At 52.5% G+C, this 25,853-nt stretch overlaps 1 protein-coding gene across 1 annotated transcript in view; it reads left to right on the plus strand.

The window, feature by feature from the left end:
* Carmil1 (capping protein regulator and myosin 1 linker 1) overlaps positions 1 to 25,853 on the plus strand; it is a 251,990-nt gene that overhangs the window by 68,669 nt on the left and 157,468 nt on the right. The window lies entirely within an intron of this gene.

The raw sequence follows: 25,853 nt of genomic DNA on the forward strand, positions 1-25,853 counted from the left end.
CCCCTTTCCTTTCCTCACCTCTGTGGACTTTATTCTACTTTAAAGTCCTGTCAAAGGCTTTAAGTACATCATGGCTTAAATTAGGTAGTAGGAAAGTTTTTTTTTTTTATCATCAGGATTCTCTTTGTTTTAAAGTCATCTTTGGTAGATTTCAGTTGTGAGGATTAAGTAAAACCATAACTATTAGAAGGGAACAGCATATTTGATTATTCTGTAAAGTAACTTTAGTAATTTTTTGTTATCTTAAAAATGCAGTATTTTATTGAATATTCATCATTATATATTGCCCTAAAGCAGAGGGTTAGCAAGCTTTTCCTATAAAGGGTTAGATAGCAAATGTCTGTGTTTCTTAGACAATTCTCTGTTGCAAAGTCTGGACTCTGCTGCTATAATGAAAAGTAGCCATAGGCACTATCAAACCACGGAATGTGGCTGTTTTGCAATAAAACTTTATTGACAAAAATGAATTGTGGGCCAGATTTGGATCTCCAAAGTAGCCTGCCTACTCTTACTTTTAAGGGAACAGGTTTTGTTGGAATGTGAAGGTAAATGGGAATTAAATCAGATAAATCACAAATAATTAACTCTACAACAGGTTTTTTAAAAACTCCCATGGTGTTCCACCCTTATCCATCCTATGGTCAACCATGGTCCAAAAATGTTAATTGGAAAATTCCAGAAACAAAAAATTCATAATTTTAAAATAGCATGCCATTCTATATAGAGTGAAGAAATATTGTGTAGCCTCACTTTCTCCCACCCAGGATGTGAATCATTCCTTGGTCCAGTGTATCCACATTTTATACACTACCCACCCATTAGTCACTTAAGAGCTGTCTTGGCTGTTGAATATCACAGTCTTTGTATTTGAGTAACTCTTATTTAAAAGTAGCCCTAAAGCATAAGGATAATGGTGCTGGCAACTGGGTCACAGAGTATGGTTATAATAATCTATTTTATATTAGCTATGGCTGCTAATCTCTTACTGTGCCTAATTCATGAATCACAGTTTGGCTAGGTGAGTATGGAGAGGCAGAAACACAGTGTAGCTGGGGTTTGGTACCATCTGCAGTTTCAGGAATCCACGGGGGGGGGTGTGTGTGTCTCAGAACACATTCCCCACAGATAAGGGGGGGCAGCTGTATTGTTTGAACGACATTCCATGTCTGAGAATGACTCTTGTAAATGAACCCTAAATATCCTTATAGCTGTTCTGTCTTTAAATCTTTGGTCTAAGGTTCAAATTGATTCTGTCTTCATTAAGCAGCCATTTATGGAGTGTCTCTGTCTCACCAGGCACTGTGTGGGCTGTTGGAAACTTATGAATCACTCAGACCCAAGACTTTCCACTAGGCAGTGCAGCCTGGACGTGGGGCTCTTTACTGCCAACTGTGGGCTCCTGCCTCCGACCCGTTAAACACATGACCCATGGTGCCAAGGACTCTGCATTGCAAAGGGAGCTCGTCAGACACATTGTGCATGTGTGCTTGCTGTATTTTTGCCTCTTTATTTGTGTGTCATTAGAGAGAGTCTGCTGCAGGAATTTACAAATGGTGAAAATATTTTAGTGACTTAGTTGTCAAAATTCCCAGTCTTGATGATTCAAGAGATTGTGTTTTCCTGCTCTTTGTAGTTTTTACTTAGTCACTTTAGTTCAGTCTTTTAATTTCTATTTGTTCTGCCAATCAAATTATGAACAAGGCCTACCAGCCTGCAGAGGGCTGTGTTCCAACAGAGGTGAAAACAGTTGTAAGGAACTGTCCCCTTCGTGTCTGGCGTTCCCTCTGGGGTGGTGCTCATGGGCTGAACTTCTGGTCCTTGCAGCCTGGGTGGGTCTGTGATCTGTTTCTATTCACAACACTTCTGATATCAAACGTCTGTGTTTTTTCCACATCAACAGTTTTCAACTCTTGAGAGACACCAAGTGGGTGACTGCAGTGACTCTACTCAGAATTAGTGCAGACCCCACTGGTGAGGACTCAGGCCCGCGGAACTTCCTGCAGGATCCATGCCAACTGCCAGTCCCGGCCTCTTGTACTTCTGATTCTTCAATTATAAAGCTGAGCCTCCTTGGGCTCCGTAATTTCTAGAATGACTTGAAGACTAGAGTCACTTTCTATGACTAGTCTATTCTGAAGGACAGGACCTGTGTCAGCGTAAAGGAGGAGCTGTGTAGGGCCAGGCTCAAGAGCGGGGCCTAGAGCTTCCGGCCCTCTCGGGTGCATCGCCACAGCACCCAAGTGTTCTCCAACACAGAAGTTCCAGACGCCCAGTTTAGGTTTTTTGTGGAGGGCACATCATGGCTTCATTGTCAGTTTAACCATCCACCATGGATGGTTGTCCCAGTTTTTGCCCCAGAGGTTAGAAGTGAGGTTGCTGAAAATCCCATCTCTCTAACCACCAGGTCTTAACTGGAAGGTTCTGAGGACTCCGCCAAGAGCCCCTCATGGGCCTAAGCCCAGTGTGATGGAAAGGGACTTGTTATGAACACCAGGTGCGCCTCTCGTACCAGGATGGCCCAAGGAGCTTGGAAGCTCTGTGCAGGAAGTAGGGATGGGGACCAGCGAGACGTTCCTCACTGTATCCTGATACTCCAGGGGCCTGGGGAGGAAGGACAGCCTGGGGCAGGCCCTGAAGTCTAGACGGGTGGGGCGTGGGCTCTGGCCTGGGCCTGGCTTCTGTCAAGCACTGCGAATGACCTATTGAACAGGTGTCGGTGGGTCTGGCTGTGGGACTTCAGGAACCAGGAGGACATTTCACTGTGATGGAGTCATAGTGGAGAGGGCGTTCCCTAAGTGGGTAGCAATGTGAGGAAGTCAACACAGGACAGTGGAGTGGAGGGGGAGGGGGAAGAGGGAGAGGACACCAGGGCTTCAAGGCAGAAGAGGCAGAGGCCAGAAAGAGGGCCCTGCTTCTTTCTACTCCACACGTGATAGAAGGTGTGGCTCCTTGTGGCTCTTTGAGGGAAGAGGAAGTACTTGGGTTAAGGTGAGGGACGAGGCATGTTAAAAGGTAGGCTGGGTCAGCATGGGGAAAGGCAAGTTCCGGGCCTCCACCCCCAGCAGGGCCCTGGCTCCCTGGGGTTGGGCCACAGCCGCACAGTGCTGGCCAGCCCTGCTCTGTGGTGCTGGGCTGTGCGGAGCGCAGGTGCCACGAGGAGTTAGGAACCAGCACGCGGACGTAGAGCGGGCTGCACGGATGTTCCCCGTGTGGCTCTCGCCAGCAGGGATACCCAGTGCCAGAGAACCTTTTGCTCTTTGCTAAGCAGACCACTGGCTCTTAAAACGTTAAGAGTTTCCTGGTGACAATTGCCAAATTTAAAAAAAAAAAAAATACTGTAAAATATTGCCAAAGAGTACTGCAAAAATAATAACGGTTCCTGGGTGGACTGTGAGCTCCTTCCTGAAGAAGATGCTGTGCTGGGCCGCACGCTGCCCTGTCAGTGTTTGGAAGTCACGCTCCCTAGCATTGCAGTGATTTCTATGACTAACAGATGTCTGCGGGTTTGTCACCAGGCGTGGCTTAGACTTCTCTAATATGCCTGTTATTGACATTATCTGCCAGTGTTTTTTCAAAAAGGGCTTTCAAAGTTTTTTTGACTTTTACCTTTCCTTTTGTGGTGCTGGAGTTGAACCCAGGGCCTTGTGCATGTGAGGTAAGCCTCCGCCGCTGAGCCACGTCACTGCTACCTTTTTTTTTTTTTTTTTTTTTTTTGCAGTACTGGGGATCGAACTCAGGGCCTTGTGTTTGCGGGGCAAGCACTCTACCAGCTGAGCTATATCCCCAGCCCAACTTTTTTTTGATGTAGGGATTGAAGGCAGACCTGGCACGTACCGAGCATGTTCTTTACCGCCCAGCTGTACCCACAGCCCCAGCTTTTAGGTCTGGTTGCTTAACTTGATATGAAAGCCAAAATAAATCTGATGGCGTATTTCCTAAGAGCCAGGTGACGAGAGGGCTCCACGTTGTTGATTGTTAGTGTCCATCATTCATTCACATACGTGTCCATCATGTCCTTGTGTATTCGCAGGCCAGGGCTCCTCTCAGGTCATCACTCAGGACACTGGCCACTGTGCTGCTGAACTTGAACCCAACCCTGGGTCTTAAAGGGTGGGGCCCTGGGCTGTGGGTCCTGGGCGCGGAAGCCTGGATGGTGAATGACTGAATGACGTCCTTGGCAGAGGCCCCGGGCACCATCCGGCGTGGGGCTCAGCTTCACCCTGTCCCTCTGACACTCTTGTCTACATGGTACGAGAGCTTCCCGAAGATGGTGGTTTGGGACGGGGCTGGAGTTTGAGTCTGTCCTTCAGCAGCCTTGCCGGGATCATCGAAGCTCTGCAGTTCAGTCTGGACACCTCTAACCACTGTGCTAACTGCAGTAAGCCAGTCATGGTGCAGTGGCATCTCAGACAGCCGAACACAGGGGACCTCTGTTGCAGCAGCCACGGGGCAAGAGCATGCTGAGCCTCCGGTGGCTGGGGCCACGCGTGGAGCAACAGCGCAGGGCCCACTGGGCACTGCCGCGCTCAGGTGACCCCGCAGAGGCCACTGGGCTGGTTAGCAGTGGCTCTTCTGTATCCTGCAGCCTTTCGGGCTCCAGTCTCACAGCCCAAGCATTCCCCTGGTGTGTCCACATCCTGCTTCTAAGTGGCAGGAGACTCTGTATCATTAGAAGTTGGCTCTTACCATAGATTTTGGGTTTGACAGATACTTGGGACTCACTTAGGCAGCGTGGAGGTGCGGGCAGGTAGAGTGTGGACTGGCCCTGTTCCTCCTGCACCCATCACATGGGTGTGTGGGATCCAGAGTCGTGGTGTTGCCCAGGGCTTTTGAAGGACTCCGGCCTAAGCTTGTCCCTGCGGAGCTCACACGTTCCTGCCAAGGCCGTCACTGGCGAGAGCCCGCCTCACCTGCATCCCCTGCTCTCCACATCCTCTGGTTGTTCTTGGGTTTTTGTTCTAGTGAGCTGAGGTGTCCTTTCTGTAACTTCTGTACACTGAGCTCAGCTGGCTTGCAGGAAAACAGTTCCTTCCCTCTGACACACACAGCCCTGCCCAAGTTTGAAGATTGCTTTCCTGTCACCTGTGGGTCTTTCTCCTGAATGCTAAGCGACCAGGTTCCGTCAACTGTTCCCCGTGTGCGTGACATGTTTTGCCAGCTGCTCACTATGCTTCTGCCTGGACTGACACCAGGGACCACTCAGGTCCATGATTGAAAGGTTCACCTTTCATCTGAATGCAGGTCACACTCCATACCTTGGAAAATCTTGGTCTGTCTTGAGGTGGGGGCAAAGGCTGCTCATATCCACATGTAGAAAATATATTAGTTTTGTTTTCTTTGGCAAAAAGTAAGTAATATAGTTGTCTAATAATGTATTGATTTTATAGTCAGAAAATACACAATTTTAATAAAAGCAAGGCTTCTCTTTACAATCACTGTATTGTGTGGGGTGCTTTTTGTTTTTATTTTGCGGTGCTGGGAACTGAACCCAGGGGTGCTCTGCCACTGAGCTACACCTGCAGCCATTTTTATCTTTCATGTTGAGACAGGGTTTCACTCAGTTCCCTTGTTTGGCCTTGAACTTGCTATCTTCCTGCTTCAGCCTCCTGTGTTGCTGGGATTACAGATGTGCACCACTGTAGTTTGCATGTAGAGCGTAATAAAAAAATCACGTTCCTGATCTCCCCTCCCTCATTCCCTGTCTGTTCGATCCTTCCCTCCAAATACCGTTGGGTGCCGGCACCAGGGATGGACCAGGAGGTTGCTCTCCTCTGTGGAGGGAGGCCTCGGAACTGATTGAACACTCATGGTCCTGGGGGGCATGGTGGCTCCCTTGGTCTCCTGGAGAGCTCAGTCACCGCGTGACCTCTGCAGCACCCTTTCTGTTCTTGCTTTTGAGTTTCTGGGATGGAGTGACGTGTACAGCCCTTCTCACGAGGGTGGTGCAGAACTGGAGTACACAGGGACCAAGCACGCGGGCAGGTTCCATGGCCCACACTGTGTGGTCCCTCCTCGTCCCACGCTCCTCCACCCTGCCTCAGTCTTTTGCTGAAAGAACGTTATGGTGAGTGTCCACGAGGCACCTGCGTCTCTTGCCCACATTTTACGTGCATTCCTGTCGCTGTCCAGGAATAGAGCTTCTATCCACAGAGAAAGGCAGGGACAGCTGTTTTCCCCGGGCCCTGGGTCCTTCCTGCCACCGCCCTGTCATCTTCCCCACAGTGACAGTGATGCACGATGGCCCACAGCTGCTAGCTCCCAGCACTGCGCTGTGGACTCACATGGTCTTTGCAGTGGCTCAAGAGCCAAGTGCTGTAGCTAGTCTCTTACAGAAGAGGAGGTTGAGGCACAGGGGTGAGATGACCTGCCCAGTGTCCTGCACATGTGGGGTGTGTGTGTGTGTGTGTGTATGTGTGTGTGGGGGGGGCAGGGTGGCGTCAGAAATCTGATGATCATCTGGCTTGGGCAAGAATTTCTTTGCTTTTAATTTATAGAATCAGTGGGAAAATGGAGGGAGATCCCATTTAGGAATATGAAAAATAGCTGGCACAGCTCCGAGTGACTCAGGTTGGCCCCTCTGGTGCAGGCGGAGGTTCATGCAGGGGTTTAGGTCAGGGTCTCCTCGGGAGCCAGTCAGATGGACAGGCTGCTCCAGTTGCTGGAGGGACTGAGGTTTTCATGTAAATGATTTTACTGGAATAGTTGTACATGAAGTATTTCAGTGTGAGAGGAGAGTTATGTGTCCAATTTTACTTAAAAGAATCCTTTCTCTAGGAACAGTAGCTTCTTTGGAGAATCTATGAGAAGATCAGTTTTTCCGGCAAAGGAGCACTGCCTACTTGGAAATGTCTATGCTTGCAGATTTATTTCCTTGTGTCTTGGTAGAGGAAAATGGTTTTGGGGGAAAAGTGTCAAGGAATGTTACTTTTAACCTGAAATATGTTCTGATTAATGGTAGGTTTTCGACAATTTATGGTACGGTGTGTCTAATTGCATTTCACGAGGCATCTTATCCCTTAAGAAATATTGTTTCTTCAATATTCTTTTCCTCCTTATCTCAATTATGTTGTTGAATTTACCACCACGTCACCAAAACGAACATTCAGACCGCAGTGGGAGCAGGAGCTCATCCAGTGCTCACGTCCCTGTGTGCACGCGGGTCCCAGCGTTGCTGTCTGCAGGTCCCTGGCCTTGAGAATCCCCACGCCCCCAAGAGTGAGGTTGCTGGGGTGGGTGGGTGGGCCGGGGAGCTCAGCTGGGAGGTGACCCGGGGCTCAGCATGGGTGGAAGGTGGAGCAGAGCATTTTCATACATCAAGAACAAGGCATTCCATAGTAAATGGGAAAACTACCAGAAATTAGAAATGTTCGCTTCTGAAGCCAGAACACAGGCTTCTTTGGGCTGAACAAGAGTTTACAAGATTTTTAAAATAATAATAATAATAATAATTAAAAGAAAAAGATGAAAGAAGACCCAAGTGAAAGGAAGCTGTGCTTGCTGACCCTCAAGTGGCCATTTCTCGGTCATCGCTGCACAGGATCCTTGGCTGCAGCACGGGAGTAATACCAGGGGGCTGGCAGTTCTGTTCTTATTTATTTTTCCTGTTACAAAGTTTAAAATATAGCATTTTTTTTTTTTTTTTTTTTTTTTTTTTTTTTTTTGCGGTGCTGGGGATCGAACCCAGGGCCTTGTGCTTACAAGGCAAGCACTCTACCAACTGAGCTATCTCCCCAGCCCTAGCATTGCTTTTTAATGTCTTGTTTATATAGTAGTGGTGTGCCTGCGGCCTGCAGTGCTCATTCCTGTGTGTCCTTCACTCTGTGCGGGCCCTGCCTGAGCCTTGCAGGCTGCCCTCGCAGCCCCCTCCTAGGTGCCTGCCGATGACTGGCAGGGGAGCCACAGGTTGGTGGGAGTGTGGCTCCCGCTGCAGGCTGGGCTCTCCTCCTGGGTCCTGCTGCAGGCTGGGCTGTCCTCCTGGCTCCTGCTGCAGGCTGGACTCTCCTCCTGGCTTCTGCTGCAGGGTGGGCTCTCCTCCTGGGTCCTGCTGCAGGCTAGGCTCTCCTCCTGGGTCCTGCTGCAGGCTGGGCTGTCCTCCTGGCTCCTGCTGCAGGCTGGACTCTCCTCCTGGCTTCTGCTGCAGGGTGGGCTCTCCTCCTGGGTCCTGCTGCAGGCTAGGCTCTCCTCCTGGGTCCTGCTGCAGGCTGGGCTCTCCTCCAGGCTCCTGCTGCAGGCTGGGCTCTCCTCCTGGCTCCTGCTGCAGGGTGGGCTCTCCTCCTGGGTCCTGCTGCAGGCTGGGCTCTCCTCCAGGCTCCTGCTGCAGGGTGGGCTGTCCTCCTGGGTCCTGCTGCAGGCTGGGCTCTCCTCCTGGCTCCTGCTGCAGGGTGGGCTCTCCTCCTGGGTCCTGCTGCAGGCTGGGCTCTCCTCCAGGCTCCTGCTGCAGGGTGGGCTCTCCTCCAGGCTCCTGCTGCAGGGTGGGCTCTCCTCCTGGGTCCTGCTGTAGGCTGGGCTCTCCTCCTGGCTTCTGCTGCAGGGTGGGCTGTCCTCCAGGCTCCTGCTGCAGGGTCAGCTCTCCTCCTGGCTCCCATGGATGCGTGATGCAGGCCCAGGTGCCTTCCCCTGCGCCAGTCTCCCCTTTGCCCTTTCTGGTGACAGGAGCACAGCTTTTCCTCCTCCGAGGTGCAACCCCTGGGCTCACACACTCCCTGCTCGAGAGCTGAACACATCGATTTTGACACACTGCCCGGAGGGCTTGCCCTATTTCTTAACGGGGAAATTTAAATTGTTCTTCTCTTTTTAAAGACTGTCTACTTTATAACTTTATAAACCACAGCCTTATGAACAACACACCTCATTCTATAGTGGACCTGTCACACTGTTCACGACAGTCCTCATTGGGTCAGAGAGTTAGAGAGCTCGTGCGGTCTCCACCAGAGCAGAACCATCGGGAGAATTGGTGAATATCCTATTTCAGCCTTCAGCTGGCTTCGCTGACCCAGTTACTTGGTTGGTTTTTTTTGGTTAACACACTTCCTCACCCTAAAAGCCCAGAGTGATGGAGCTACTGGTCCTCAGGCACCATCCTGTTTACTGTGCAGTAGAAAGTAAGGGGCTCAAGGGGACAGTTCAGACTGTCCTTCCCCAGGGTGCCCACACAGGGGCATTGGGACCTTCCTTCCCCAGGGTGCCCACACAGGGGTATCGGGACTGTCCTTCCCAGGTGCCCACACAGGGGCATCAGGACCGTCCTTCCCAGGGTGCCTACACAGGGGCATCAGGACCAACCTTCCCCAGGGTACCCACACAGGGGCATTGGGACCTTCCTTCCTTCCCAGGGCCCTGCACGGGGGCATTGGGGACTGCTGATCCCCATGGGTCCTCACGTGAAATGGGAAGGTGGAAGCCAGTGCGGCTAACTAGCTGGCAGTGAGTCGAGAGGGGTTTTTTGAGAACTGGACGTGTGCAGGTCCTTCTCCTGTGAGAGTCACATGCCGAGGACACAGGCTCAGACCTGGTGGTAGTTGTCTCTATGCTGGACGCGAGCTGTGTGCAGGGAGGCACGGACAAGCCATTGACCTGCATGCAGATTGCTGGACACCAGACCTAATGGGGGACTAGGCAGCCGAGGCCCCAGCCGCAGAGCTGGCTGGGTACATGAGGAGCAGCAGGAGCGAGAGGCTCAGCTCCTGGTCTGCTGCAGGAACGTGGCCTGTAAGCTGACGGTGGAGGGTTCAGATTCCAACTCCTACCAAGTGTCCCTGGGACAGGCTGAGCTAGCCTCTTGAGTCTTAGAACATAGCTCATTTATAGCAGGGTAAGGGCTCCTCACTCACGGCTTAACAGGACAAGGCAATACCTCGCCACTCCTCACAGGTTCCAAAGACAGTGTCCTTTTTGCTTGGCGTGGTGGTCCATGCCTGTGAACTTGGCCGTGCAGGAGGCTGAGGCAGCAAGATCGCAAGTTCAAGGCCAGCCCTAGCAACTTACCGAGTCTGTAAGCAACTTAGTGAGACTCTGTTTCAAAATAAAAAAAATAAAAATGTGGATGTGGCTTGGTGGTTAAGCACCCCTGGGTTTAATTCCTGACACCAAAACACAAAAACCAACAACTCCTTTTCTTCTCCTCACAGGTGACTTGGAAGGAGGAGCTTTTGAGCTGGAGGGTAGAGAGGAGCCATCTTTTCATATTTATGTGGGAGGTCCAGAATGCAGAGCCAATGTTTGTGGTTACAAAAAGGCCCCAATCCCTGATTTTATGGTGTAGTGTGACCAGCAGGGCTGAATAACTGCTGTGGCAGGTGTCCTAGTACCTCTGCTCACCGAGGAGTCTGACCTTCCCGCCTTCTGGTTCTACAGAAGATGTCTGTGACCCTCCCAGTTGAGGACACAGCCCCTGCGTAGAGCCAGCCGTGGTCCTGTGGTCTGTGGAGGCCAGCAGGAGACCCTTGTGGCCTGCCTCCTATTGCTGGTGGCTGTGTGTCGGTGAGCAAGGGAGGCAGGTTTCTGGCTGCAGATCAGCAACTGCAGTTGGAGACATGAAAGCCAGATGTCAAAACAGCTCTGGAGTGTGCAGAGAATAAACTGACTGAAGTGTGGTGCGTGGAAAACGAAAGTTCTCTCTAGCTTCTGAAATTCAAAATAGTGCCACTGAACCTGGAGGGGTGCTGGGTGGGACCTGTTCTGCGTGGGTCCTTCTGCTGACCGTCAGGAACTAGCTCACCAGGGGCTGGAGCGGTCCCAGGTGTGTCTGCAGGAATGTCTGACCTGCAGAGTTGCCCTGGCCCACCCGAGCGGCCTCCGTGTCTGCCCAGTGGCTGTCCCTCTGCCTTCCCTCCACCTTGGTCTCCAGCGCATCACGCTCCTCTAGCACCCGCTGCGGTGCCTGCCCGAGTCTTCAGGGAGGAGGAAGGAAGGCCTGCGAGAAAAAGCCAGCGCCCAGTGCCCGGCTCTCCTGTGCCTGGTCTGTGCTGAGACTTCAGATCTGCACATGCCCTCCCTGGTGCTTTTCCTTCCTGTAAGTCTTTGGAAGAGTTAGAATCAGCCTTCCCACCAGGAGAGTTTCCCAGGGATCAAGTGGACATTTTTAGTATAATCCTGGATTTTGACTCATCTCCTTTTTATTCTAAAATGTCTTAGTAGGCTGCACCCTTTTGCCCTGACTGTGCTTAGTGATAGTGGCAAAAAAACAACCAAAAAACAACCCTTCAGGGTTAGGATCGGGGTTTTTTTAAAAATTCAAATCTTGAATCAAATTCCTTTAAAAATGTATAATTTGTAAAATTAAAAGTCACTTATGAAAGAATATGAATTTATCTAATAAGACCACCAAATGATCAGGCAAAGTCGGCCTCAGTGGTGCCCCAGCTCAGTGCTTCTCTTGGAACCAACCAGCCGCAGCCAAGCCAGGTGATGCGGGTGTGGCCTTTCTCGGGCAGGTGACCTGCAACAAAGCTACCCTACCTGTTGTACCTTAGCTTTTCAAAACCAGTCATCACAGCGTCCACTGTCTCCCTGGGGCACGCCAAGTCCCTTCCTCCATCTGGCATGGTGAGTTTTGCTAAGGTGGGAAGCAATTGGAATGTCTGTGCTCATCACAGGGAAGCATCAGTACCGCAGACTCACCGGAGCAAGCCAACCAGAGTCCTCAGGAGAAGCCTTCTCAATTAGAAAAAAGCATTCAATAGCCAACACACTCATTTTGGTGTAGATTCATGATATACGTCCGGTTTTATGCTTTTCCTGCATTTGTCTCACAGTGTGTTCCCACATGTAGTGTGTTTGGTGTACCTATTTCACAGAATCTGATGCATACGATTTATTTTAATGTTTACGTTGGTTTATCTTTGCTTCTGTGACATTGTGCCTCAGCTCTGATTTAATAATGTCACTGAGGAATGTGGTTGCTGATTCTATCATCTCAGCCGTGGGGGGATTCTACTCCCTCCCCCAATACTTTCTAATCGTAAAGTTTCTGGGAACACGTTGCAGTACGGGATAAGGATGGTCACCTTTTTAAACTCTGCTCACAGGAGGCACAGTGCCCACGTCAGTAGTCATGTGACATAGTGACTCAGGTCTGTGTGCATACGGAATTCTGTTCTTTTGCTGGTGTGAGCATCCCGGGTCTCAGTTTCCTTATTCTCAAAATGATGAAGTTTAGCTGATGGCTGCGAAGATGAGCCCAGAACTCCCTGAACTGCCCTCTTAATCTCTTGGGTCACACAGTTCAGTGACATCACTAGGGTTAGCTTGAGCGTTTCACAGGCAAGATTAATGGGAGCTCACTCTCCAGCTGTCGGGACAGGAGGTGTTCATGAAGCCTGCCTGTCACTGGAATGGGATCTGGTGATGGAGAAGTGACTTCCCGCATGCCGCAGCCCCGCACGCGCCTTTCCTCCTCACTGATGCTGTGCAGCCAGCGACTCTGCAAGCCCCGGGCCTCGCTGGGGCCTGTGCAAGGTCTGAGACACAGGGCCAAAGGAGGACAGTGCCACGCTTCCCTCCTTAGCGATTCCAGACCCGACCCGGCTCCTGGCCCACTCGATTTAGGCAGCTAAGGATTTGCCTGTAGTTTTTCCTCATTTTCAAGTAATTCTCCTCTTCGTGCCTTCCTGAGGCTGCCTCCTTTTTTCTGATGAAGCTGTAGATTTACACTATGAAATGGACTGTAATTAATCTTTCTCTGCCTTGAGTTTTTTCAACTGAAGATATTAGCTAAGACTAGTCCTTTCACCACGATCTTGGCGGAAAAAAGGAGGTAACTGACATCATGAAGTGCTTTGAACTTGGAGCAGGAGGGCTGCTCAATTATAGTAAGATTCTTCTGTCTTTGTTTTTATGTGACATTTAAAATGTTAGCATTGAGTACACATCAGGGAAGGGACCTCATTCTGAATGACATGACTAAAATGATGGATGACCTCTAAAATGTGAGCGCTGCCTGCAAAAATGAATGAAATATGCTTAGAAACTGTTGAGACCATGTCAGACCTGATTTCTTTTCCAAGAGTCCATGCAGAAATAGGAGAATTCAGTGAGTGGTAAGTCTAGGGTGTAATAAAAAGAACATATACTTTAAGATCTTGTGGATATGTGTTGTACTTATCCTTGTTTTATAATTCAAGAGGAAAAGGGTAACATAGAATTCATGAATGTTTTATTATGTAGTCGTTTTCATTACTTCTAGAGTTACCCAGTCTAATAGAATAGCCTTTAACCACCATAAGTACATTAATTTAAATGAAATTAAATAAAACATTCAGTTACCTAGTCACACTAGTTCCTTGAAATGTTTATTAGTAACTACACGTGGCTAGTTGCTTCTGTTTCAGAATGTGCGAATACAGAGCATTTCTAGAAAGTTCTATGAGAGGTCGCCATTGCAGAGGAAGTGAGAAGAGGCAGGAGGACATTGCCTTCCTCCCTTCCCCTAGCTGCTCTTTAGAATTCAGTGGACTCTTGTTCTGCATCATCATGTTTCCACATGTGTCTGAAGTCACCGAAGTGCAGGATGGTGGTCACTCACTCCAATAGATACTTTTTCCTCTACTGAGAACAAATGTGCCTTTAATTTGATAATCTTCAGAACAACACTTGGAAAGTCCCGGGACCATTTCTGTGCTTTCAGTTCTCACTTCTTTCATTAAAAAATCCCTTAGGTCGCCAGGTACCTTGTTACCTGGACTGGTCTAGGGTTCAGTTAATCATGCCAACTTGGATTGTTACATGGTTATTTCATGGGTGTGAACCAAAGTCCTCCCTCCAGCAAAGCACGCCTCTCTCATTCCAGTGCGCTCGGTTAACACACCCCGGGGCTCACCATCAGTGCACACCAGCACCCGCCCCTCTCCCTGTTCCCAGGGCCCCCGGCCTGTGCTCATCCCTGCACGGCTGCAGCTGCTCCTGCCCCGGCTCCACGCGTGCCCTGGCCACTGGCAGGCTGTCCTCAGCATGGCAGTCTGAGCCAGCTGCGCACATGGCCGAGCAGGCTGCCTGTCAGTGTCATGGTCCCTTGCTCAGATCATGCCTGGCCTCCACTCTCTCTCAAGCCCTGTGGACTCCTCTTCAGTCTCCAGTTAAGGTGGGCATGTCAGCTCAGGGCCTCTGCATTTGCTGTCCCCTCTGCAGGACCACTCTCGTCTGAGATGCCACAAGGTTCACTCTTCTCCTCCTTTAGACCTTTTCCCCATCCCTTCGCAAGGCCTGGCCAAACCATTGGCTCCCAGCCCCCATGGCAAGCGCCCTCTCCTTTTCAACACCCCCTTCTCCCTTTTACCAGTGTCCTCCTTATTTGCATGAAGTCTGTCGCCTGGTAGTATATAAACGTCTGAGGGCAGGGCTTTGTGTCTTCTCCCCTTAGTGGTAAACTCTAGGTAGGCACTCAATTTTTTGTTGAATAAATGATATTAGATCTTTAATGATAAATGTAATAAATGTTGCCAAAAAGGGAATAGGATGGAATAAGTGCATTTAAAAGGGAATTACATACGTATATTTGGAAACAAGAGTGCTAATCTAACTGAAATAGTTTTAGCAAGAGAGAGATGCAAAGATGCATCCCCTGGGAACCCTGCTTCCACCCTCTTCCTGGGAGAGCCCTGTGGCTTCAGGCCCTGTTCTCTGTCCAACCCTCAGGCCCTCTGTTCCTCTTCCCAGGCTTGCAGGGTCACAGGGGGAGTTGACCTGGGGTATAGGGGAATAACTAGAGAGAGAGACCTTGGACTTCCCGGTTTGCACCATCCCCCTGGGGCTGGCCAGTTCTCCACCATCATGTCTGCACTTGGAGGAGGTGGGAGGGAGCCCCTGGGTTCTGGAGCTGGGCTACGTGGGCTTGTGTCCATTCAGAGGGACCAGAAGCCTGGGTACAGAACCCACCACCGTCTGTCATGTTGGAGGGACAGTGGTGACTTTGAGAAATAGGCAGAATATCCCCTGCCTCCTGCTAGGAAGTGATCGGTGCTGGTTGGGGCCGCCTGACCTGTCTAACAGAGCGGGGAGCCTGGGAGCAGTAAAGGGGTCACTTCCCACCCAAGCAGGGAAGAGGAGGCCCAACTGCGGGGTTCCTGTGAGACCTGAGCGCTGTACCAGACCCATGGCGCCCGCTTCCCCTCTGTGTGATGGTTCCCTCCGTGTGGCCTTAAACAAGCTCCGTCTGGGCCTTCACACTTTATCTTGAAACTTTAAACCACGTGGCAGGGCGCTTGGTTCCTTTAACAGATAAACAATGTTCCCATTTCCCAGCAAAAAGTGCTTCTCCGCATATCCTGATCCATCTACCCGAAGCTTCGAGAGAGAAAAACATGCTGTGTTTTAAAAAACAACATCCCTCCTGTTAGCATGCTCGTTCAGCATGTCCTGGTTTTAAAAGATGGGTGGCCTTGTCACTAAATTCATGGCCACTAAAATAAAATAAGATGATTTCTATATTTTGTATGAATTTTTCCCTCTTAGTACCCTGACCCACCCTTTATAAATTAGTGACTTTTGTGAATTTAACTCTGTTGCCCTGTTGACACAATCAAGTGCAAAATGAAGATAGGTCCACCAGCTATCTGAAGTCCTTCATGAAAGTAGATTCACTTGCCCTGCATCCATTGCTGATAGGATGTTCCTGGACCCAGAGCTACAGGAGGGGAAGCCAGAGCTGTCTTTCTGTAACTGAAGGACTCATTCTTTGGACCAGTAGGCTAGGGCACGATGTCAGCGGGTGGCCCTTCTACACCTCGCTCCATTAGCTAATTTGTCTTCTTTCTATTTCTTGGCAGGTGAGTTGGAAATTAGGTAGTGGATTGGTTTGAAGTGAGTTGAGATAATCTGCAAACAACAGATTTTTCAGGTGCTTTCTTTTTAGGATATGACTGTTGATTAAACAGGAAGGATGTGCCAGCAGGAGGCAGCGGGCAAAGGCAGGTAGAACTCAAGTTTATCATCAGATTCACCGACTGGAGCTCCGCTGGCCTCCTAAAACCCCGAGTGTTCACGGTTGGAAATGGGTGGAGCGGTAAAGCTTATTAATTCATCAGCAGATATGTGGGCACCATCTCTGTGCCAGGCCCTGCCCTGGGCCCTGAGAAACCGAGCCCCGGATAGGACAGAGGGGGTCTCTGCTGCCAGGCCCCTTGCCATCTGGTGAGGTTGGTGGGTATTAAAAATATGATCCTCCAGTAATTAAAATGACCACAAGTGTTTGTAAGGAAGAGCTTGAGAGTGTGATAGGGAGCGGGTGGCAGTGGACTTCTCAGAGAAGTCCTACGTGGGGACCTGAAGGCAGGGTAGGTGCAGCTGGGCACAGCCAGCCGGGAGGGGACAGTTCTGGAAGTACCCACTGGGCAGGAGGAGCCCTTGGTGAGGAAGGACTATCCTACGCTTGCATCCAGTGTGGCTCAAGGGACCAGTGTCATGGTGCTGGCCATGGAAGAGCCTAAGCAGAAAGGACCTGAGGCCCTCTAGGTCTCTTAAAAGGCCAGGTTTAGATCCTTCAGGCAGTTGAGTTGAGGGACCGAGGGCATCTGTAGTGGGCCAGTGAACTGGACCAGGAGGTGGTGATGGTGCCTGTAAGGCGTGTTTAGGGAGGCGGGCTGCATCACACTTGGAGAAGCACCAGGCAGGGAGCGGAGGTGGCAGTGCTTGGATCATTGGCTGGAGAAACTGGACGCCTGTGTTTGTACTGAGCAACGTCAGGTTCTGGAAGAGAGACCAGGAGTTTATCTTTTAGTCTTGCAGAGTTTTCGGGTTGGAGAGAAACGCGGGCCAAGTTAGTTAGACATCTGATGTTCCAAGAGACATCTGGGCTGTGTGTGAACGTGGGAGACGTGGAGGGCGAGGTCGTGGGAGTGGGCGTAGATGGACGGGACATGCAGCTAGAGATGACAGAGGCGGGCGGAACACCTGTGGGAAGGACAGTGGCAAGCATGAAGGGCTGTGTCCATGCTGCAGAGAGATCGTCAGAAAGTGCTGGAGAAGAGACACTGTTCAACCTCCGCAACGAGTGGGACTTCGGCCGGTTGTTCGGGAGCCGTGCTCAAAGGGAGCAGGGGCAGCAGCGGGAGTGGTGCAGGCTCCCGGATCCGTCCAGAGGCGCCTGTCTCTTGGGAGGAAAAGCATGTTTGGTTGCTTGGCACCTGCAGCGGTCAGCCCAGGGGAGGGGAGGCTCTCTGCCTCCCGCTGCAGCTGACATGCAGGCAGGCGTGGAGGTTTGGAGGGGATGTCGAGGGCATCCCTTCAGATCACTTCTGTTGCTCTCTGAAGTAGGAGGCAAAGTCATCCTCCCGGGTGAACGGGCTGGGATCAGCTGGCCGGTGGGCTTGGTCCTCCTGCGGCTCTGGGCAGCCTCCGCTGTGAGCCTGGGGAGGCGGCTAGCTGGGCTCGACCAGGGCTGTTTCTGTCCGTGGGTGTGAGGGGGCAGGAACACGTGGGCAGAGGGTATGAACCAGGGAGAAGTGATTCCAGCGGGAATTGGTGGGCTGATAGGGAGGGAGGACGGGGAAGAGCTGGCAGCCAGGGCACAGGCAGCAGTGCTGGGAGTGGCGAGTGAGGAATTAGTTCCGAGTGCTTCTCTGGCTTCTCCAGCTGTGACACACGCAGGGATCCCAGGGGGCTCTCAGTGAGATGCAGGTTCTCACTCACCAGGTCTGACGGGGGCCTCAGATTCTGCATTTCTAATCAGCTTCTAAGCGGTGCCAGCCCCTGTGTCCTGTGGATCCCCTTTTGAGGAGAAATTAGAAGGTTTCGGCTAAGAGCAGCTTGCCTTAATTGATGTCCTGCCTAGCATGCCTGAGGCCTAGGGTCTGGTCCTTGGCCCTGTAGAAAAAGCAAACTAAAAAGAAATCTCCAAGGTGGTACAGTTCAAGCAGTAACTAAGTAGGCCCGGGAGGCCTAAGAGCGAGAAGACCTGATGGTCAAACTTCCAGGCGTGTGTGGCAGGGCCAGCGCTGTTCCGGACACCCTGCGTGGGTGACCTGGCTTGATCTTTATTTCAACCTCCGTGAGGTATGAAATAAGCTGACGTCTTACTTTATAGACCAGAAAGAGGGGCACAGGGAGGCCTTCGTTCTTTGGACCGGCAGGCCAGGGCGCGGTGTCAGCAGGTGGCCCTGCTGACTCCATTTGCTAATTTCTCTTCATTCTATTTCTCGGCAGGTGAGTTGGGAATTAGGTAGTGGATCAAGATAATCTGCAAACAACAGATTTTTCAGGTGCTTTCTTTTTAGGATATGATTGTGATTAAACAGGAAGGATGTGTCAGCCCTGCCTGGGAGTGAGGGAGCTGGAATCCCAGCCAGGTGGTCCAGTCGCAAAGTCAGTTCCTCCGGTGAAGGAGCAGAGCCTCCGTCGTCCCTGGGTGGCAGAGGAGTTGGGTAGGAAGATTTTCAATCAATCTCAACATCATTTGCAGTAAAGTTCGGAGTGTGTGCGAGTGTGCGAGATGTGGCGCCAGGCTCGTCACCCCCCTCCCCATTTGATCCTCTCCCCTGTCCTGGAGTTCATTTTAAGGTAACAAAAATAGGATTTGGAGAGGTTAGGTATTTGACATGTGAGGGACTCTGCATGTGCATCCAGATCAGTCTGGGTCCAAAGCCTGCGATTCCTTCACGCCAGCTCCCAGAGTCGGAATGGAGCTTCCCTCCCAGATCTCAGATAGGCCTCCCCCTCTGGGAGTCTCCCCCTCTCGGACTCCAGCCACATGCTGGAGACGGTGCGTGCTGAACAGATCCAGGCCGAGGAGCCGGCCTTCGGGCCTGGCTGTTTCTAGCTCACGACTCTGGTGGACCTGGTCTCCTGCAGAGCTGTGTTCTGTCGGAGGACAATTGTGAGGTCTCAGTGTCTTCATGTGTGAGCGTGTGGCAGGTCATCTCTAGTTCTTATGCTGGGACTCTCGTGTCCCCGACCCCGACTTGGAAGTGAGGGGGTTGGGGCTTGGAGATTTAAAGTGACTAGCCCAGGGTCCCTCGGCTGCCAGAGGGTGTTGGGGCAGCAGGACAAGTGTTCCTTGGTGGTCAAGGCCATGATCTTGTATTCCTTGGACAGTTGAGCCTCTGTTACTTGTGAACTCACTTAAGACACAGGTGGCAGCCGTGACTGGGGGCTGTAACTGCCACCCCAGGCCGGCCCAGGGCTGCGGGGTCCGGTCCCGAGGACTGACTCGTCTTCACTCCTGCCCCGACACCCGCTGTTGGACTTTGTCGCCACCCTGTCTGAGAAGGCCGTTCCTCTTTGCAAGCCCCCGTGGGAGTGTTGTCCTTCGGAACCCTGTGCCCTTACTCTGCCCTTACAAATGTGACATTTTCAAAGAACAGGTGTGGCAGATTCCGGAATGTTCCACCAGCTGGTTCTTTGAAGAGGATTTGATATGTAGTGTCATGCAGGAAAACACGTTTTGAAGTAGCTGTGGGGAATAATTCGGTGTGCTTCTCCCCTGCTTGGATAATGCTTTACAATGCTGCAGTAATGGGGCAGCAGAAACCACGGCAGTTGGGCTGCCTGTGTGTAAGCGCTCCGTTTCTGTGTGGCGGCAGAATAACCAGGCGAGCAGCAACGATTGGCACAGGTGTCAGTGCACAAGGATCCCCCTGACGCTAGGCATGGCATGCAAAACCTATCACCGCGACTTCTCGTCTCCTGGTGTGAGCAGGGAGCAGGGACCTGGCCTCCTCCTGTCCTCTCAGCAGCATTTACCAGGGCCTCTCCAGCCCCAGAAGCTCATGGAGCCAGAGGAGCAGGGCCTGGGGTCAGGAGAATCCCAGAGGGCCCAACACGTGGGACGGGGCCTGGAGACCTGCTTGGCTGCTTCCAAGGCCCAGCTTGTTCACAGGTGGGTCACTGGGCTGGCTGGTCACTCAGGCTAGATCCAGACACCGCCTTCCCAGTTTCACACGCGTACACACACTCAGAAACGACACTGCAGAGCCGACCCTGGCGCCAGCCCTCGGCGAGCCCATCACAAAGGCTCACTCAGCCCCACAGCTCCCTGTAGCGTGGGCACCAGCGTTCCTGTCAGTTTACAGAGGAGGAATCCCGGGCAGAAAAGGTTCCGTGGTTTGCCCTGGGTCACGTAGGTGGTGAAGGCTGACTCCTGGGCCAAACCCAGGTCGGCCAACCCCAAAGCCTGCCCTCTAAACCCTGGACCGGGGCTCTGCAGCCTTTTCTTGTTAATGCTTTAGGCTTTGTGAGCATAAAATCTCTGACACATCTGCTGAGCCCTGTGCTGTTGTGCGAGAGCAGGCAGGGCACTCAGTGAACAAGTTCAGCAAAAGTTTACTCTCAGGAACAGGCAGGGGCTGGATTTGGTCCAGACCCTGCACTGGACTGCAGTGCATTTCCAGGACACCCCCAGTGATGGCAGTGCACCCCACAGCTGCCCATCCTGTGTGGTGCTTGGGGCCAGGGAGTGCCCTTAAACAGTGCACTTCCGATGTTCCTCTTGATAGTGTCTTTGTGTGCTGGCCAGAAAGGTCGGTGGCCACCGTGGCCATGTGTTGTTGTTAGGCTCAGAGCTGAGAGCGAGGTTTATTCTCTCGACTTTCTGTGTGACCTTGCACAAGCCCCTCCGCGTCTGTCACTTGTAACTCACGCTGGTGATAATGAGCCTGGCCGCCTGCCTCTCCCTCACCTAGGTGTGTTTGAGTTGGATTGATGTCCCTGTCACACGTGGAGCTGGGAGTTTGGAATACTGCCCGTGAAGCGGGCAGTGTATGAAATGTCATTCATCATTTGCTTGCAGCTTAGAGAACAGGCTGGGGCACGGGGTGCTGTTGAATGTTTGGCATGCTGAGCCCACTTTCCAAGGAAAGGCGACCCTGGAGATCTGTGCGGAACGGCGCAGGTTCACCGGGCAGGGCCTCTCGTGTGGCCTGGGCAGCCTTAGACCTCCGGCATGGGGTAGGTGCTGAAGCAGGTATTTATTTCAGTTTCTAATAAATGTGCTATGCGAGGGTCCTGTGGCCACTCTCATTACGTGTAATCTCCATAAGTAAATTTAGGCTTCTCTGCTAAGTTGTAAGTTTGAATAATACAAAGGGTTTTCATAAATGTTTCAGAGTCAACATTTGAAGTTAAAATTTGGAGAAATGTCAGACAGAAAGGGCTTCTGCTTCCATCTCAGTAAAAGGGAGGGGACATGCATTATCAGGTTGGGACAGTGGCCCAGGCCTGCCTGGAAGAGTGGACCTTCCCAGGAGGGAAGTGGTGGCTTTGCCCCTTGTGGTCAAGGTTCTCTGGCCAAGCACACGTACTCCTTCTGACACCCCCAGGTTTTTTTTTTTGAACTTTGCAAGAAAATTCTTCTCCTTCAAGGCCCAGCATGAGCATTGAACTGGAAGTTCCTTCCCAGGAGATGTCTCAATATCTTTGTGGTTTTCGTTGTTTGTTTTGTGTGCTGTTTGACAAAAACCATTATTTAAAATGTAGTAGGTGTAGCCACGTAATCTTACTTTGTGAATCCAGATCAAAGGTGCTGCCCTTTAGGTTCTAGCATGAGCTGGTTCTTAGCACAACACACCCGGTGCTGGGCTGGGCTCACAGGTTCTTTCCCTCTGTTCCCCAGCACTTGTGTCCTGCAGAGGAAGCCCTGGAACCCCTCTTGTCCCAGGCTCCCTGGTTTGCTCCTCTCAGCCTGCGACCTTCTAGAAGTCACCCCCTCTGTCAGCATAGTGCAGCCGGGAGGTGGCAGGGCCAGAATTTAAATCTAAGTCTTCCTGAGGCCAACAGCCAAGCGCATGGTCGACCAACTCCCTGGGTTTCCCGGGATGCAAGAGTCTCAGTGTTGACACTCCGACGTCCGGGCAAGCAGATCACAGTTGCCCTTCAGAAGAGGCGCTTCTGCCTGGCGGCTCTGTCCCAGGACCCCATCCACACGTGAGCCCTGAGGCTGCTCCGAGCTCCACGGGGTGGCTCTGCGCCAGCAGGAGCCTGGAGATGGCTGAGGCTGTGACCCCGCCAACAGAGGGACAGGCACAGCTCTGTGTGGAGCGGCAGCGCTTGGCGTTTCTATGGGGCTGGAGAAACCGCCCCACCGCGTGCTTCCTGGTGTGTGTGGAGGGTCCTGGGAAGGGCGGCCGATTCTGCAGAATGCACCTGCTTCACTCCCAGCCTGTTACACATTTTCTGAGACCCCCTCCTGTGCCTCTGGGGAACCTGTCTGGTTGCCAGAAGCGGGGACCAGCCAGCACCGCGCCTTTGTGACTTATCTGTTGTCTTCCAGAGCTGGACTCCCTCTCGGATGTGTCTCTTCTCAGATTACTCTGGCCCGTGCCCAGCTTCTGCACACTGGGCGTGTGCACCGCCTTAGAGGATTTTTCAAAACAGAGGTGACCCCTGGGCCTCCTTGCAAGGCCTCCTGTGGCTGGGGTGAAGGCAGAGGCACTCATTGGAGCGTTGAGCATCTGCACGTGTTGTGGAACCTGGCCCTACGCAGAGGGGACTCCTTGTGAGCCTCTGTCCACCCTTTCTTCTTTTAAATTCACTGAGCCCAGTTAGTGCTCTGTCAGTGGCTCCCAGATGTCCCCTTGTGGTGGCAGTGCTGGCGAGGAGAGCAGGTCCTGTGGCTCCCTTCCTGCAGGGGGTGGGGGCCAGCCCGTGTCCCCTGAGCCACCACTGCCCCATGCCAGCTGTTCAGTGCATGTTTTGGGATTTGCTTTCAAGATCTATTACTCAGAGTTGCACGGGGACCTGGTAACCACTTAATCACCCACGTGCGCATCGTGTAAGGATGGGAAAGGTGTTGCTCCTCTTTCTCCTGCAGTCTGTGCTTCCCTGTGGCTCCTGCTGGTGCAGTGTTGCTGTGGTGGTGTCTGCTTTTCAGAGGTATAAATAAAACCCATGCTCCCGAGTGATTCACGAAGAGGACTCAGGCAGGGGAGGGCCCCGAGGCAGGGAGGGGGTGGCCAGGCAGCAGAGAGTGGGGTCTGGGAAGGCGGGAGGAGCCAGAGAGGAGGAACAGGGACTGACGGAGAGGTATGTGTGCAGTGGTGGTCAGACGTAAGTCAAGACAGACACAGACACCGGGACTGAGGCAGCGGGCAGCCAGTGGGATGGCCCCTTTCTTCACCCCCATGTCCCCGCACCCCACTGATGTGCATTCTGCTGGCTGCAGAGCTCCCTGGCCCGTCTGTGTCCCCTGTGTGCAGGTCCTGAGGGCTCTGGTTCTGGGAAAGCAGAGGCTTGGAAGCCATAGTGCCATCTGCTGAGCCGGACCCTCTTGGCTGGAATCCCAGCTCTGCCAAGTCACGTTCTCCATGCGCCTCAGTTTCTCCATCCTGGAATGGGATAGCACACGTGTTCCCTGACAGGGTTGGTAATGGACACAACATTCAGACAGTGCTCACAGTGGGAATTAGCGGGTAAGAGGCTCCTGGACGCTGTGGGGTGAATTCTCCTCTGAAGGAACGCTCCCAGAGCTGAGCATAGTTTTCTGAACCCTGAAGGGCCTTACAGGTTCCCGTCTGGACGTCTGGCCTTGTCCCTCATTGCTGATCTGCGGTGAGAGCGATGTGCGTGGACCTGCAGCCAGGAGTTGCCGGTTCTCGCCCGACTCAGCCTGGAGCTCCCTGTGGGGTGCCTGCTCGGATCTAGGGTTTGGGTGGTATTGGACACTGCTGGCAGGCGAGGTTTACGGTCTGGCTATTACGGACTTTCTGTCTAGGGATTTTGTGGACTTGGGGTTCTCGGGAGGACGGGGATGACCATGCAGGAGGCCTTGGGAGGCCGATGACCGTGCTGCTTGTGACTGAAGAGGGAGAGACGGTGGGAATGAGCCCGGCTCCCCCGGCCGTCAGCAGGGTCTTCTTCTTTTCCTGTTCCCTGGGAGAGGGCGTGTGTCCTGGGGCTGATGGAGGAGGAGATCCAGGGCCTCTGTGGAGCAGAGGGAAGACACCTCCTCCTTCCTCTGAGATGAGCCCTGACCCCGTGACAAGAGTCACTGGCGACCTGCTCACCAGACCTGCACCAGGGCCTGGCAGGTCTCTGCGGCCTGATCTGTCCCTGTCTGAACTCCTCCTTTCTGTCATGCCTCTTCTGACTTGGATGCCCCTTATTGAACCTGTGAGTCTCATGCAACAAAACATACCCTACCCCCTGCCCTTTCCGGAAAGGCCTCTGCACTCCCAGCTCCCTGCGTACTGCTGCCCTAGCCAAGGGTGGCTTAGTGCCGGTGGCAGTAGATTCCAGCTGTCCAGGGCTTGCTTCTATTTGAAGAGAGAATTTCAAAAGTTTGCCATTGGGCAGTTGGGAAGGCAGCCTTGAGCTCTGTGGGTCTTTCCAGCTGAGGTCCGTGCTGGGCTGTGCCATCCTTGCCCGGGCTCAGGTGACACGCTGGGACAGAGCATGTGGAGGCAGGGCGGGTGGTACTGTGTCCACCTGGCCTCGTCATCAAGAACCTCCACTTTGGAGTTGACAGGTGGCACTGGGTATGAATCCTGTTTCCGTCTTGATTGTGTGACCTTGAGTTAGTGTCACCACGGAGTCTCAGCTGCTTGTTCTGTAAAATGGGGCGGTGCTTTAGGACTGTCGTGAAGACCAAGTGTGTCCTTGAAGTCATGGTGTCTGCGTGTGGCACTTGGGACTCTCAGCAAATGGGTGTGACAGCGAGGGGCATTCCAGGACCGGCAGCCTGAGCAGCACAGGGTCCGCTAAACCTGAGCAGCTAAGGCCCGCTGAGCAGCCTGAGCAGCTAAGGACGGCTCCCCGGCTGGTGCTCTGTGTCTCTGTTTGAGATTCAGAGTCCTGTTGAGCACACCTGCCCCCTGCTCCTTGCATTTCCTGGGCTTTCCCCTGCCATGGCTGCTTAGTTCCTGTCCCCAGGGAGGAAGTAAGGATTCTTACTTAGGGAGGAAAGCGGGGGTTTGGCTCACAGGATGGAGGTCACAGCAGTGGAGGACTCATCCTTCACCTGCAGGAGTCACTTGTGATCCACCTTTTAGCGAGAGTCACTCCTGAAGCCAAATGGTGCGAAGGAGACCAAGGGAAGTCAGGCTGTGCGTGGCCCGAGGCTGGCACCAAGGGGAAAGTCTTGAACTGCTGCGCTTCCTGTGCCCTGCCCGCCGCCCGTCCACCACTGCGCACCTGTCTCCTAGTAGCCCTGACTGGAGGTGTCCCTGCAGTGGTGACCTGTGATTGTTCAACAACGGCTTTTATAGAGAAGACCGTAGTTTTTGTTCCGGGTCTGGAGGCTGGAGCAGGCCGCCCAGGCACACCCGCTGGGTCACCTGGGCCTGGATTAGCAGCTGGAGCCTTGGTGGTGTCTAGGTAAAGCCGTGTGACTTTGGAGAGGTCCTTCAGCAACCTCAGGCCTCCATGTCCTTGACTTCCACAATTGTGCAGGTTTTGTTCTTGAACACAAGTCTCTTAAGTAGGGACTTAGGACAAGGAAGTGCTTTGGAAAATGACAAGAAGGCCAGAGGCATGTGGGACCACACGGATGCAGTGATGTTTCCAGCTGGGAATCAGAAGGGAACCTCCTTCAGTGCTGCTCTCTGGGACTGAGAGAGGCTGAGAAAGATGCAGGAGGGAGGCAGCGGAGGGTCCTGGAAAGCCCCCAGCCCTGGCGTTGCACCTGAGCGCTGTGTGAGCCTTGTGTGAATGTATGTGAAGTCGTCAGCTGGAAGCCTGAGGGGAGGGTGTTTCTCTGCAGTTGATGTGATGTGTGTGAATATCAGAGACCCGTCTTGGTCGTCACCTGGAATAGCCCATTGCTCCTCTGGCCACCGACTGACTTCTTATCTGGAGATTTCATGGAGGATTTGTTCCCTGTGGACCTTGATGCAGGGCCTTTGTACGCCAAGAAGTCGCACCGGGTCCCTTGCTCTTCTGGCTGATGGGAGCGAGCCTGGAGCTTTGGTGTGGGCGGCACTGAGGCCCGCGGG

This window comes from Sciurus carolinensis, chromosome 7 (assembly GCF_902686445.1).
Source record: "Sciurus carolinensis chromosome 7, mSciCar1.2, whole genome shotgun sequence".
Classification (NCBI taxonomy): Eukaryota; Metazoa; Chordata; class Mammalia; order Rodentia; family Sciuridae; genus Sciurus; species Sciurus carolinensis.